This window comes from Apostichopus japonicus, chromosome 14 (assembly GCF_037975245.1).
Source record: "Apostichopus japonicus isolate 1M-3 chromosome 14, ASM3797524v1, whole genome shotgun sequence".
NCBI lineage: Eukaryota > Metazoa > Echinodermata > Holothuroidea > Aspidochirotida > Stichopodidae > Apostichopus > Apostichopus japonicus.
Genome location: NC_092574.1, coordinates 15,784,962 through 15,794,132, shown reverse-complemented (window position 1 = coordinate 15,794,132; position 9,171 = coordinate 15,784,962). Strand labels below are relative to the sequence as shown.

The 9,171-nt window shown below is 39.8% G+C and overlaps 1 protein-coding gene across 1 annotated transcript in view; it reads right to left on the bottom strand.

The window, feature by feature from the left end:
- LOC139979823 (lectin BRA-3-like) overlaps nucleotides 1-6,505 on the bottom strand; it is a 64,474-nt gene extending 57,969 nt beyond the window's left edge. Inside the window, exon 1 of the mRNA XM_071990969.1 lies at nucleotides 5,327-6,505. The gene's annotated coding sequence lies outside the window, so the exon portion shown is untranslated. The remainder of the gene's footprint in view (nucleotides 1-5,326) is intronic.
- Nucleotides 6,506-9,171: the final 2,666 nt, after the last annotated feature.

Sequence of the window (9,171 nt, the reverse complement as noted above, 5' to 3'; positions counted from 1 at the left end):
TTCCTTTTAACAGTAACATGGAAACGAAATAATTTTAATGTTCTTGCACGTATTTAGCAACAGGATGTGTTGTTTGAAAGTAATAGAGGGATATCAAAATAATATTTAAAGAAATGTTGAATGCAAGGAGAGGTTATTTTACGAGTAAACAATATACATATGACGTCACTCTTATACGTTGTACGATAATGAAAATAGAGCAGTTTCTTGCCACAGCAAGATGATAACATAATTTAAATGTTCTTTCACTAACAGCTATTTAGGACCAGGTAATGTTGGTTGAAAGATATATAGGAACGTCTGAAGAATAGTTTAATAGTTGATGGGTGCTAAGAGAGGTGTTATGTAAAGAGTAAACAATAAACAAATAACGTCACTCTTATACGTTGTATTGTTCGAAAATTCAAACAGAGCAGTTCCTTGTCACAGAAAGATGATAAAATAATTAAACACAGTATTAAGAACCATGATGTGTTGGCTGAAGTAATAGAGGAATGTCCGAAGAATATTTAAAGAGTTTCTGGATTCTTAAAGCAGTGTTATTTTTCGAAGAAAACAACAAATTTATGTTGTGATAAACATAACTTGAATAAATGCATTTTTAACACACTATCCGTCTCCCGAAGTCTGCCTCGAGACTCACCTTTTAACACAAATGTAGCTGGTCAAACACGCAGTGACCAGGCAAAAATATATATTTTTAGGTTTGAGAAAATCACAAGAAGCACCTTCCCATGCGGGTAGGGCCAGAAAACTGACAGATCGTAGGTACAACTTCAAAAACAATAGGCTCCTTTTAAACAATGTGGTACTTCTACACACCAAATATGAGGTCTGCGCATGATTCCTTTCTTGAAATATTGTGTTTACGAGGCTTTCACAATTTGACCCCTGGTGACCTTAACTGACCTTTTACTCCGACCAAAAACAATAAGCTTCTTGTATTTAATGTGGTACTTCTACACATCAAATACGATATAGTTCTGACCCTCCTTTCTTGGGATATTGTGTTTACAAGGTTTTCACAATTTGACACTTGGCGACCCCGAATGACCTTTGTCATTATTCAGAGAGAATATCACTGCCATCAACAGGATAATCAATAGAGTCATCTTGATCAGAACCTCTTGCTCATAGTCTACTTCTGCTGCAACTCCTGTTCATATAAAAAGAAAATCATAATGAAGTATGATCAAGGATCAAGACTTTTGTTGGCTAGCATTGAGAAAAAAAAGATACCTCAGCGGCTGAACAAGGACCTGCATACCCCACAACCTTTGTGAAAGATATCGCCTCACAGCCACTGGTGAATGCAGTTAGATGGACTACCAGGCCCCAAAGATTGAAATGCCAAAGGATTGATTGATAAGTGGGAAACAAGTTGGCCATTTTTTTTTAATTTAAAAATTGGCACACTAATTGCGCTACACGGTCTGCTGAGACTAATTCTATCACTTCAGCCAATACACAGCCTTTAGTGCCTTTTAGCCATGCCTCACAATATCAAGACCCTCATTTGCTAAGTAAACGTCTCACTAAAAAAATCTGCTGTATTTGCCCTACCTATAGCATGCTATAAATAACTTATGTCATGATTACTTTGCAGCATTTCACATCATGTGAGCCCTTGAGCAAACCTTTGTCTAGTGTAGCTACATTTTGGGCAAACACTTTAAGAACTTTAAGTTATCATATCATAATGTTCTATGTTGTATGCTCACAATTTTCGTATTCAAAATTTCAAGATCAATTTCTGGAGCAATAACCCTCCCTCATTGCATGGTTTCGATGATAATCGTAACCTATGCACGCATGCAGGCGGAGAGTGTGCGTGTGGGTGCGTTTGTTTTTCTGTGTGACCGAGGACTTGAACAAAACAATTCCAGGTCCTCGGTTGTGATTTCTAAAGAATCACCACGTCCTCGGAAGAATTCTATTGTATGGGGTATTGTTAAGGTTAGGGTACGTGGATTTGAACAATGGAAAATACAATGGGATCCTCGGTCTGAAAGTAAAACAACATGGGTGTGTGTGTGTGTGTGTGTGTGACGCATCGCTTGTAAACACGATATCTCAAGAAGAAAATCTTGGACCAATCTAATATTGGATGTATATGAGTACCACATTGAGTAGAAGAGCCCTATCGTTTTTTTATGATATAAAGAGCAAGTGCTAATTAGTGTTTGAATGAAAAATTACCTGTTGTATAGTTTTGCAATTAAAATGTGTTCTTTTGTTACAGTACTACACAAAAGTGCCCTTTGGTTGACAGTGTAATGGCATCTTTTTGTGGTATCATGTGCACAGACGATGTACTTTGTTGTAACCTTTGCGGATTTGAGTGTGATACCATGGGCCGAGGACATCGAACGTTACCTTCCAACCTAATTCTCAAGGGTACGCAATTGCACTTTAAAGTCTGCGAGAACATCTGTGCGCGACAATTACAAAAGTTAATCCAGACCCTGAACTTTCACGATCAAACTCACGCTGAACTTCCGTGACCAAGACCAACGGGGACATGCGATAATAATGAAGATAAGCAAAAAGATAATAATGACAGTTATTGCCTTTTTACATCTCTCCGGGAGTAAAGGTCTAACGCCGTTTACAATACAAAAAGTACTCATATTTTGACCTCGAGTTAGCATGAGCGAATTGAGACTTACAGGTGCAACTGTGTGTGTTGTCGTTGTTGTTTTCAAAGGGGCGGAAAGTTCATGGGTTCTATCGATCGACAAATAATATGTCTAGAAACAAAACATTTTCCTTACACCCATGCAAAGAGGATTTCATATCCTCTCACCAATGCAAGGCGAAAGAAATGTGTGAGATGGTGATAACCCTTGAGTGCACATGTTGGGGGAAGGGGAGGGGGGGTGGTGGATGGCACTGTGTGCGTACCTGTACAGCTAGTAGACCTACTTACAAACCTAATTTTTAGCCTAAATATGCCTCAGAATGTACCATTTCACATTTATATTTTCATGTGCACAATTTTACTGTTGTATAAATTACAAGTACCATTTTGATATCAAAAATTACTTTCTTTTTTCCGTTTTGTTAGTAAAATGAACACTTTGGTTATCTAAAATGTACTCAACTCAACCAACACATATTCTTTCAAGCTTCGTACAAACAACAGATCACCTTTGGATGACTTACAACACCGTTTGTGCTTGACAAATTTGTAATACATTATCAGCATGTCTTTTGAGGCCATGAAAGTCTTATGTTTTTGGTTTCGATGATAATCGTAACCTATGCAGTTATGCAGGCGGAGAGTGTGTGTGTGTGTGTATGTATATTTGCATTGGCTCAACGTGCCGTCCGGAAGCCTTATTTTGCGTGCAGAGAGTTGTACAGTACAGCGGCTCTATTGGAAGTTTTCTGTAGTATATACGGTATTTCAGGTTGGATGTAGTTTCATTGTGACCAGGCTTTGTCTAGTTAGATTTTTTACTATGACCAATGCGAAATATCGAGCAACGGTTCAAAGTAGCAGTGAGGTACTGTATTAGCTTAGGACTCACGCACACCTAGTTACTGTATGACTAGTAAAAAAGTGGAGCCCTAATGTAACAGAAGCCAAGCTATCTTCGTAGGTATATTTACAGATGTTGTATTTTTAATTGTTTGAGACACTACAATAGGCCTAGCTGCTTATTTATGATTCTGCGTCATGTTTTACTAGTTCTTCACTTACTTTTGGTGGAAAAAGGTTAAATTTCATACTGCACAGAAACATAATTTTTCCAATGTGCAATTACGTAGCACCATGCATCTGCCTAAGTGCCTAATATTTTTCACAGAAAGTATTGATGTTGTAGATCTGTACTATGGAGACTTGAACAGCATTCATAGGCCTAGTGGTGAGTGAAATTTGGCGAGTAGATTGTGAGTCACGGCGGTCGCCAAATAGCGAGTACTTTTAAAAATATTTGTCGAGGCCTGAAAAACTTGGAAACCTGATTTCTCATGGTAGAAATCATGGATACTTTTCATAAATGGTAGATGGATTTGCCATATTGAATTGAGTACAAGAATCATATTGCTTGGGAGATCAAATCTCCATTGAGGTCACCAGAGGTCAAACTCTGAAAAACCTTTTACATGATATCTAACGATGGAAATCGTGGATACCTCTAATACTTGGTGTGCGGATTCATAACATTGAGTACAACATCCCTATTGTTTTTGGTGGAGGTGTGTATATTTACGTACAGTTTACTGACCTGTGTTTAACATGCCATAGTGTTATTGTATGAAAATGGTGGTTCGGGCCATTTCTATTGAGCTAGTTCTGGTGATACTAACAACCAGAAGTCTAGTGCACTGAAGTCATCGAAACCTCACTGCATTTTGCATTCTGGTTAAGACTCTTCTTAATGGTGCGGTCCCAGTGCCGACCTTGCGCTACTCGACCTACTCGACCTGAAGGTCGAGTTGGAGGTCGAGTTGGTCGAGTTTGAGATCGAGTTAGGTCGAGTCAGGTCGAGTTAGGTCTAGTCAAGTCTACTAAGTTTTTGAAAAAATTTTGCCATGTCAAAAATTTTGGCCGATTTCCTCATCGACCTTGTGTCGGAGATGGGGTCGAGGTAGGTCGAGAATAGGTCGAGGTAGGTCGAGAATAGGTCGAGAATAGGTCGAGGTAGGTCGATTAGAGGTCGGGTTCGAGGTCGAGCTGGCCTGACATGCCGATCTGTGTTCGCCTCTGAATCGATCTGTACAGACTTGTTCTCGACCTTAACTCGACCTGGGCTCGACCAGAAGTCGACCAACTCGACCTGAAGCCGACGTATCTCGACCTCAGCTCGACCAGAAGTCGACCAACTCGACCTGAAGCGGACGTATCTCGACCTCAACTCGACCTAATCGAGTCCGCGCCGTACTGCAAGTCAGCGTGTGATGCCCCTGTTGCCAAGTGACGTAGCGTTACCGCCAGCTTCAGTCCAGGCTCCAAAGGAAACCTACAAATACAGATAATTTTAATAAACATCCTGAATAACAATCAGACTTGTAGTGTGAGTACAATAGCTGAGTACGAGTACAGGACCTATTTGCTGATCGTGAGTACGAATACGAGTACATAGCCCAGATTACGAGTACGAGTTGCACTAGCGTCAAGTTCCAAAAATCCTGAGTACGAGTACGGGAACATTTTAAAATTCACGAGTATGAGTACAGCATTACTTCGTTGCATGTGTACTCGAGTACGGACTCACTACAAATCTGATAACAATCATAAGTAACAATTCCATACAACATTTCATAACATCTATTTAAACAAACAACATGCATAAGTATGGTAGGTTTTTGTACTCACATAAAGTTGGTGGTCTTCTTGGTGATAGCTGGAGATATCCTGTCGAGTATGTACCCAAACGTGTCAGCATCTACTCTCAGGAAATTACGGTAACATCTGGAGTCCTCTCTGTTGAGCTCGACCAATAGATGCTCGTACTGCCCAAAGAGGGGTCGTCTGGCCAGCCAGTCTCTGACCACAAGTCTTCGCCTCCTGGCCCTCCGACGTCGGCGGCCCTGCTGGGAATGATGTGCTTGCGGCTGAGGAGGAGGGTTGGCATGCTCAAGTTCATCCGCCAGTTCAAGCAGGTGCCAGGCAGTCTGCACCCACATTGTAAGCAGTCTGCGCTTCTCTGGGCTCAACAGGTTTACGTCAAGGTTCATGATGGTGATGTTACTACTTTGCAGTCCCCAAATTTAATGGGTACCTGGTGAAAATTGCCGCTGTAATTTATACAATTTGGAAACCAAGGGGATTCTCGGCAGACAAATCGAATTTCCGTCGCGAACCAGTCACCCGGGTCGAGCTCAGGTCGAGTAGAGGTCGGGTCGGTCGACTTAGGTCGATATAGGTCGAGTTTAAATCGAGATTTGGTCGAAATTAGGTCGAGAAACAGGTCGAGTTGGTCGAGTATAGGTCGAGTACAGGTCTATCCAACTTGGCCGACCTGAGTCGAGACAGGTCGACTACGTCGAACTAAAATCGAACTAAGGTCGTTATAGGTCGTTGTGAGGTCGTTATGAGGTCGGCTCAGGTCGAGATATCCCCCAGGTCGAGACAGGCCAAGTAGTTTGTGGGGTCGCGTCGGTCGAGTTCCCGAGATCGCCACTGGGACTGCACCATAATGTCTATCAGCACCAGAAATATTGAATATATCGCAAACTGCGATTTCTATCAGAGATCTGGGAGTTGTTGGGATTTGTTGGAATTACACATATCCTCAGTTCTTAGTAAAATCCTTATAGCACATGCTACCGGTTAATCAGATTTGTCAGCACAATCCAGTTTGTGCTGTGGTACAAAGTTTAAGATTTACAGTAGTTACAGAAATCTGTGTGTGAATCGGCTGATGTATCTCTTTAAACCGGTTAGTTCCACTTTAAATCGACTTGTACCAGTTTCAATCACTTATGGTTAACTTCAATCTGTAATGCAATTGAAATTCGCATATACCAACCTAAATTGAAATACTTCCATTTTAAATATCATATATACCCATTTATAATCGGTACCGTATAGGTCGAATCTCCATGATCTGATTCAGATACGAGATAATAAAACCAACTTATATTACTTTAAATCGACAGATGGCAATTTAAATCGAGTTATCCCAGCTTAAATCGACACATTGGTACCGACTTAACGTTAAATCGAATATATAACAATTTAAATCGGTCTAATGTCAAGTTAAATCGACTTACACAAGTTTAATACAACTTCTGTCAGGTTAATCCGACTTACGGTCAATAGTAGGTGTCAGATTTCCTACTTAAAGTCATTCAAAGAAATTGACATGGTTCGTATATGCAAAATAGGAGGGTAACTCACAGGTAAGGGCGGGCGGTGGTGGTGGGGAGGAGTAGTTACATTGTTCAAATTTTGAATTTTAGTTAGGATGATATAACTAGTATATTCTCGTAAATCTTACTCTCGAAAATAAATTTGAAAGCATTCTGAATGAACTGCATTACAAATAACCCCCATATTCAAGAGTTTCAGTCTGCATGTTTCAGCATGGTGATTGAGCTAAAGTGATACTGCGATAGGATAATAAGCTCATAGACGGGAGGGCTTTAATTTCACGTGAATTAACATATGACGACTAGAATGTACACCTGCTATACTACGTGTTTGCGTGTATTTCGTTTTAGGTGAACTTGAGGTTAGTTTAGTCTACTTGTCTACATCACACAATGTTGAAAATGCAAATCTTTCACAACCTCCCCCCCCCCCCCCACGTTGTCCCCAAACAAGATCATGCATCTAGATTACAACCCGCATTTAAATTGAGCCGACGGGATCACCATGACGACGAGATAGAGTCGTGAGTATGAAAAGGAGGCAGATCGAGAGCTTTAAACATTCTTAACGATTCAATTATTAGCACAATCTACACATGGTTGCAACGTTTGCTGTGTTCTGATTTGTACTGCGTGGACGTGCATTATTTGGCAGGTTGGCTGGAGAATGTGAATAGTCCTTAACCATATTTAATTGCTCCATTGACTTAAACACTAGCTTTCTCACTTTCGCAGCCACTTTAAGCAAAGAAAGAAGTTCAGAACTGATATCTTAACCACCACACGATATAGGCGATGGACTTATGGGCATATCATGGCACTATAAAATGTCCGTATCATTACCGTGTAGATTTGAGCTAGGGCAATGAACCCAAACACTTTGATTTGATTTGATTTATTTGATTTTCCACTGGATATATACATGTGGAGGGAAGTCCTCTAAAAAGCCAATTCAGGCTTAACAAGGTAAAGGACTCCCAAGGACTCCCAAGGTAAAGGACTTTCGAATGCTCGCTCAGTGTAATATCCACACATTTAACCAAAGAATTTCTAAATGCTTAAATCCATCTTCTCTACTACTTATTTTCACTCTATCTCTACTTTGATTCCTGCTCTTTAAAGGTGGGCTCGCTCGTAAATTCTGTCCTTCACACCACCCGATTAAAAAATAATATCAATACTGCCATCCGCTGGTTCGTCTACTTTGATTAATGCTCTTTAACATCCTAGTATAAAAAACCAATAATGATATCTAAATATATATCAAAGCGCTTACCGCATTAGGTTAGACTAACCTTTCCAGCAGATGTACATTGCTGTTGTTGTGGTATAGCACCTATAACGTTGTGATGTATGGTTAGTTGACGTTGAAATTACAGTCCGACTCTCTACTAGAGCCTATTCCGTAGTATGTTAATAGATGTTTGTCTGGCAGTGACATCATGAATGTGACAATTATGGAAAAGATAAATGCTACACAGTTAGTTGCAACCTCATTCTTAAGAGGGTTTCTTATATAAGACTTAGTAAAACCACTGTCCAACCACATTAAAGCTCCTATAAAGGTTTTTTGTCCTATTTGCCAAACTATATTACTGCAAATAAGGGAAAATAATTTTGTGGGGCAGGAAGATATAAGGTACGGTATGTATTTAGGTGTTAGACGGGCGCTCTATGGTGGCGCTTGATAAGGCACTATGAATGTCTAATGTTGTTTGAATTCTTTTTACTGTTACAAAGCCAAACTCGGAAAGGGTCATCAGTGTATGTGACTATTGCCTTCGCCCATGACCTTGTTGATTGTCATTTGGGAATGTTTACAGTTACACCACTTTTTGATTGTAATCACAATCTTAAAAAAAAAAGAAGCTTGATTTATTTCAATGAGTTGTGCTGTATAGGGTTCCATTCCATCGTATTTATTATACTGTAAAGTCACTCATCTTGAAAATTGAGTCAAAGTGTCATGATGAGCCTGCTTTAAATCTGCTCTTTATTCAGACGGAGAAGAGCTAGAGGAAATTTTAACATCAAACCAACAGTTACTAGTACTACTAGTCAAATGTCGTTTCAAGTAAGGCAAGGGAAACGCCTTGTTAAAATACGTTCAAATATACGTACAGTGCACAAGACGGACCTGTTTAGAGACCTGAATGGCTCATTTTGAGATTTAAATAGTCAAGGGTTTGAGATGAATTGTCAACTTGCAATATCAAGAAAAAGTTGAATATCTGTATCATAATATTGGAGGATATAATGAAAGTTGCGGATAGATTGGTTGAACTTTGCATGAGATGAGAAATCATTTTTTGAAATATCGAAATGTCGATATTGAGAGCGGTAATT